This window comes from Mastomys coucha, unplaced genomic scaffold (genome assembly GCF_008632895.1).
Source record: "Mastomys coucha isolate ucsf_1 unplaced genomic scaffold, UCSF_Mcou_1 pScaffold14, whole genome shotgun sequence".
Taxonomy (NCBI): domain Eukaryota; kingdom Metazoa; phylum Chordata; class Mammalia; order Rodentia; family Muridae; genus Mastomys; species Mastomys coucha.
Window position 1 is genome coordinate 115,050,434 of NW_022196896.1, and position 6,428 is coordinate 115,056,861.

Below are 6,428 nucleotides of genomic sequence, written 5' to 3' on the forward strand. Positions count from 1 at the left end.
TATATATATATATATATATATATATATTTTTTAGTCTGGGGTTGAGGCCTTGTGAACTGTCCCTCTTCAGCATTAGCACATCTGCTGGTGTTATCCTTGTTTACATGGTGTTCAGGGAGCCATGTTGGTGAGTCTCCATAGGTGTCGATTTTCTGACATCTCTAGGAGACACTACTTCACAGCAAACTTTTTTTTTTTTAAAGATTTATTTATTTATTTTATGTGAGTACATCATTGCTGTCTTCAGACACACTAGAAGAGGGCATCGGATCCCATTACAGATGGTTGTGAGCCACCATGTGGTTGTTGGGAATTGAACTCAGGATCTCTGGAAGATCAGTTGGTGCTCTTAATGGCTGAGCCATCTCTCCAGACCCCACAGCAAACTTCTTGTTCCTCTGGCCCTTACAGTCTTTCTGCTCCCTAGACCCGCTTCCTTCCACAGTGATCTCGGAAACTTTGGTCCAGGAATTGTGTGTTGATTGACTCTGTATTTTGATTGATTGTGCTTTTCTGTAATGGCCTCCGTTGCAAACAGACGTTTTCTTGATGAAGGTGAGCATTGCACTTACCTGTGGGTATGAGGATACATATTGAGAGTTATGTAGGGATTGTGCTGGTTTAAGAAAGGGGAAGTTGAAGGTTCTCCTCCTTCGCTGGCCTTGGATGGTTGGCTAGGTTTCTGTTTCAGGCATGATTTCCTTCTTGTTGAGTGAGCCTTAAGTCTAGTTAGAGAGCTGTTGGTTACTGCCAAGCTGTGTATGCCACTACCGTACCCTGAGGGTTACTGTGCCCCGTGTCTGCCTTGTCATAGCTTCCCTCCACTGGGAGCTTTATGACACCTTCTAGAACCCTAAGAACTAGTCCTAAGAGAGGAGACTTTCAGGTCAGATCCAGCTTGGGTCCTGTTTGTCCTGTGTCTGAAGTGCATGGATGTCTTCAGTAGGAAGTTACCTTCCACCTCTGGAGGTAACCAAGGGCAACAGCCATAGCCTGTACTGATTTGGGAGTCTCTTGGACAATCCTGAACAACTCAGGGTTTCTCAGGTCAGGTGTTGAAGTTTTTGTTAGATGGTCCTTGACTTTGGAGGGAGAGTTGTCAACCTAGATAGGAAGATTTCACTATTTATGTATATTTATACACCAACTCACATCTACTACAAGCCTTTTCAGGTAGATAATAGTCTGATTCCTGATGACTTTTCAGACAGCCTTACTGTTATTTTACCCCTCCCCTGTGTTGTATTTACCTTCTTCCTCCCCAGTTAGAGCCTTTTCTTGTTCCTGTCGCTCATCAGATCACTGTACCTATTATTCCCCTCTCTCTTGGTTTTGTGGAAGGGTTCCAACACTCCAACAGACCTGTGTCCCCACTGTGCCCCCTTCCCTCTGTATCCCCAGCTTAAGCGATTGAGTCTGGGAAAGCCGGATGAGGCTTAGTTATTTTTAAAGCCCAGGTTTGGGGTTCCGATCTGGTGCTTAGCTGCATAATTCCTTCTCTTTGTTAAGTACCTTTTTCTGAGGAAGAAAATGCACTCTGCAGATGTTAATCTCTGATCTTTGCAGCATCTGTTATTTCTGTTGTGGAGTTGGAGAAGAAAGGCTTTGTGTGGTGCTGCAAGGAGTCCTGGCCTCTGAAGTAGTGGAGGGGACTTTTAGTACCCCTTGTCTAGTGCTCTGGAACCTGGACCTAGCCATGTGCCTTTCCTGAGATTGGAGATGCCCCACGGACAGGGCCAGTATAGTCTTTTAGGGGCCAAGGTAATCTTTAGCTTCCTGTGTTGTCTGCTCACAGCTGACCAAGGCCAGAAGTCAGAGGGCATCAGGGTTGTGTCTGGGGTTAGGGTGGGTAGGGGAAGCAGAAGAGGTTGTTAATGCAGCCTTTGAATAACCAGCCAAATAGCTTGTTTGTGTGCAGGGTCGGGACATTTTCCATAGAGAGCAGACTAAATATAGGCCTGAGGGTGGGGACCAGGACCCAAGAGGGGGCTGTCATCTCCCTGGTATTGTTTCTTCCTCTGTAATCAGGACTCCACCAGCCCTGAACAGGTGGCCACCCTGCTTGCTCAGGGAGCAGATTGGGTTTTTGTTTAAGCAGGCTCATTTGCACATTTCACACTTCTCCCGCTGTTTGGTGGGGATTGTCTTTTTCGGGCTGCAGTGTTGGAGTGTTTGTTCAGTGTTTCTATACAAGCAACTGTCTCATCCTTAGAGCTGCTCATGGTGTCTGCCTGTCATTAGCATCAGGGTAGGAGCTTTTCAGGGTGGGAGACCCTTTCCTTCTGGGAGAAGAATTCCAGATACTTACTGACCGTCCTTAGCAGATGCTTTTCTTCAGTCATGCCGTCGACATTCAACAGGCCCTAGCAAATTGGACCATGCTGAAAACAGCCTGGGACAGGCCTCTTGTCACCGGAGTACTCTCAGATCACAGTCTAAAAGAGGAAGTGGTCATTCTGGGAATGTTTGGTTTCAATGCAAGCATTTTAGTTTTGCTTAACCTGGGCATACTGAGGATGTTTGAGGAGAGCCCAGCATTTGTTATTTCTATTTTCACAAGAGTCCCCGCACTCTCAGTACTGAGGACTTGTATTGGTTACATATTTGTCATTACAGAGGCAAAATACGTGAGAAAACAAACAAGTTTATTGTGCCCTTCCTTCGTTGAAGTCCATTGCAGCAGGACGAGCGTTGCCACCATGGTGGCAGGAGAGTGAGCGGCTGTCACATTGCACCACAGTCAGGAAGCAGAGAGAGATGAATGCTTGCACTCAGCTCACTTTTTCCTTTTATGTAGCCTAGGATCCCAGCCTGTGGGGTGATGACACATTTACGTGTGTCTTCTCACCGTAGTTACCCCACTCTAGAAGCTCCCTACAAACATGCCCAGAGGTTTATCTTAGAGGTGTATCTCATAGGTGCTTTTAGATCCTGTCAAGTTGGCGGTCAATATTAACTGTTCGTGTTATTTTAAAGCTCTGCTGTGTGGCTTCTGGAAGCCTGCTTGCTCGCCTTGGGCAGCCATCATAGGTCCTGGCCTGCTGTGAGCCAGTTGCTGAGTCTGCTCTGAAAAGTCAGTGGCAGGTTCAGAATGGAGGGATTGACAGAACCTCAGACTCGTTCACTTTTGGGAGCCCCTTGTTTTGACGTGTGACAAAGACACCCAAGTAACAGGAAGGAAGGTTTTGGATACTAATTAAAGTAGACCAGACATTGGTGGCGGGGGCTCAGCTGCACCATGGATTTCTCATTCCACTGACAGGCACGTGGGTGCCTGGTCTCGGCTCAGGGCATGTTCTCAGGTGAGCCGTGTGTCTGCCTGTGTCCTTGTTTCTGTTGTGTACAGGCTGGAAGGCAAGTAGTGTCCTCTGACTTCTTCCCTCTGCACACAGCAGCCAGGCCAGCACTACTTAGAGAGCAGTGGGTTCACCTGAGCGCACTCAGGACGGTGGGTGGGCTGGTGGGTGGGCTGGTTGTCCCCTCCCTGTCTAGAGCTCATCCTCTTCACCATTAGCTTTAAAGACCAAGAGAGCCGGCACTCTCCTATCCCTGGCTTAGGCATCACAGTTTCACTTCTAGGATTGCTGAGTGACTGTTCTCTCCTTGGTTGAATAACGCACTGTTGTGTGTAGTAACTGTTTGTGTATGTGCAATCCTGCAGTGAGCAGCCCTGTCCTTTGGGTGGGACTGGAGTTCAGACTCCCTCTGGCTCTGCCTGGCCTGGCATAGATCTTGGGCAGTTGGGGCATGTGGTCAAGCTGGAGTCCTCTCACCCTCTTCACCCTGCCCCATGGTTGAGTGTAGCTTTCCTTGGTATTTGAATGGCAACTGGCTGTGGAGCTTGGCCCCAGCTGTCTGTGGTCCTCAGGACAACATATTAACACCATTCAGTTGCTGTTGTTTGTACAGTTAGGGCTAAGACACAAAGGAAGAAAGAGAAGCCAAGTGTTGCCAACTGGATTCTCTGGGGGTTGTTTTCTTTGTTCTTGCTGCTCTGTCCCAGGGGCGGCCCCTCCCACTCTGTACAGCCCTCACTGCTCTGGGCCAACCAGGAAGGACACAGGACATGGATCAGGGCTGTGTGAATTTCTCCAGTGGCTTTCCAAAGACAAATATTTATTTTGAGGGCTGGTGGTGGGAGGGTCTTGCTTATCCTCACTTTGTTTGGGATGGGAAGAGAACTACAGTCCGGGAGCAGTGGGGAGATCTTATCCAGTCCTTGTAGCAGGCGAAGCTGCACTCAGGCTGGCGGGACTGGCAGAGGAGCAGTGATCTTTCTGTAGGGTGTGGTGGGGGCGCAGAAGCTGGGGAGCAGGAGGACATGAGAGGCCTGTCCAAGCCTACATGGCCTACATGAGGGGAGCTGAGCAGGATCACTGTGCAGGGCAGAGCTGGTGGGGCTGTGGGGTCCTGCTCAGGTGGTAGGCAGTGGCAGGCGTGGTGAATAGGTCACAGGGCTTGGTAAGAGGGTTGGGGGACCAGATAACTTGAAGATATAGTAGGGCATCCTAATAGTGTCTGTGAGCGTTGGGGTGAAGAAGGACAGGAGCAGGCTGAGGTTTTGTTCTGGGAGCATGAGAGCAGGGGCTGTGCTCCATGTTTGGGTGGAAGGTCACATGATGGTCATGTGGGATTTGTAGATGTGTTCTCTGTCTGCAAGCCTTGGAAGTCTGGAGAGGCAGGGACAGTATTGTAGCCTCTTGCTGGTTGCAGATTATTATACAAGTTGTTGAGGTATAAATCAGTCTCTTGTGGCTACTGTGGCCTATCTCTATAGGCTGTATGGGCCCAGGAGTGCTTAGCTGACTGAGACTGTCCAGGCTACCTGGGTTGTAGGAGTCACTGAAGTCTCCTAACCAAGCAGACTTTTGTGAAATGCACTTAGTATATGCCACATGGTGCCTGCTTGATGCACCTCTCTGTCAACATCAGGTGTGTATATTTTGTCACATAGAGGTTTTAACCCATGGAATTCCAGCCTCAAGGTACAGGGGTCTGGAGCTTGCTGCTCCTGCTGTGAATGAGCTGGTGGTGGGCACTGCAGAGACTTCTAGAAGGTTGGAAAGCTTATGCCATGGTAGGATGGAGGTCCTTGATATGCACGGAGCCCTCAGCTTTATCCTGAGGCTCAGAAAGCTGTCACAGCAGCATTCATGACTGGTGCCTCTTTTCCAGAACCTGACATCCATTCTTGGTGCCTGGCAGTCACCAAGGATGTCACAATAGGATTTTTGGGTTGCATGTGGCCTTGCTGGAGAAAGCCACATTAGAGCCGCAGAGCCTCAGTTTTGTGGGAAGCCAGGATGCTCTTTTACCTGTGGCTAGAGGCATCGCTCGCTTTTGCTGTTTTTGGGTGAGGTTAGAGTGCATGGCTCCCCTAATTGATGCAGCCCTCCTGTGGGCACTTTTCTGCACCCTCTCTGTCTGTCATGCAGAGAGTACATCCCACTGAGAAGGCTTGAGGTTGGTGTGAGCATGTGGCTTTTAACCAAGTGATTTGGTTGTTCACTCAGCACATCCCAAGGGAGTCTTCCTCAACATTTTAAGATGAAAACCTGAAGCATGCAGAGAAGCTGAATGGCTGCAGGGTGAGCTTTCCCTGAAACCCCTTGGTACCCCCTCTCCGACTGCCTGCAGGGCAACCTAGGGGACACTGTTTCTGTCTGCAGTAAACTTTACCAAGACAGACCTAGCTGTGGCTTGGAGGTCAAAGGGTCTGCTTGTGTGGGTAGGTATAGTGGAGACAAGGTACCCATGTAGTGGGGATTGGATGAGAGAATGTCTCATTTTTCTGGGGATACAGATATAACATACACTTGAGAGGACAGGTTTTTTGTTTTTTTTGTTTTTTGTTTTTTTTTTTTCTTGTGTTAACCTTGATACAGTTCACAGATGAGCCCAGAGGGAAACCTGTGGCCTGACTTAAGTAACAGCCCAGCATACACACAGATACAGACACAGACAGACTGACATACTGACAGACATAGGCACAGGCACATGCTGGCACTCATTCTCTCATTCATTCTCTCATCCTCTCTCTCTCTCTCTCTCTCTCTCTCTCTCTCTCTCTGTGTGTGTGTGTGTGTGTGTGTGTGTGTGTGTTTGGATGGGCCCCACATTTTGACCTTGGTAGCTTGGGGTGTCCTGGAACTGCTTTTATGAGTGGTTGTTCTGGTGCAGAGCAGAGAGGTATCCTTATAATATCGTGACTGATTTCTAGAAGCAAACTGATAATGCCTTTAGGATCACAGTCCTGATGGCTCTGTCTGCTTGCTGGGTACAGAACACACCAACTTGTGGGACTGACATAGACCTCTACTGCACCATGTTGCCAGAGGGCCCTTGAAGAAAATGATTGTTCCTCTGTGCCTCCATTTCTGTATCTAAGACCCATGGGGTTGAACTTGAGTCTTTTTTTTTTTTTTTTT

General features: G+C 48.6%; 1 protein-coding gene across 5 annotated transcripts in view; it reads left to right on the forward strand.

The window, feature by feature from the left end:
• The window catches only part of Agap1 (ArfGAP with GTPase domain, ankyrin repeat and PH domain 1), a 445,290-nt gene that overhangs the window by 8,760 nt on the left and 430,102 nt on the right, over positions 1-6,428 (forward strand). The gene's annotated exons all lie outside the window — the stretch shown is intronic.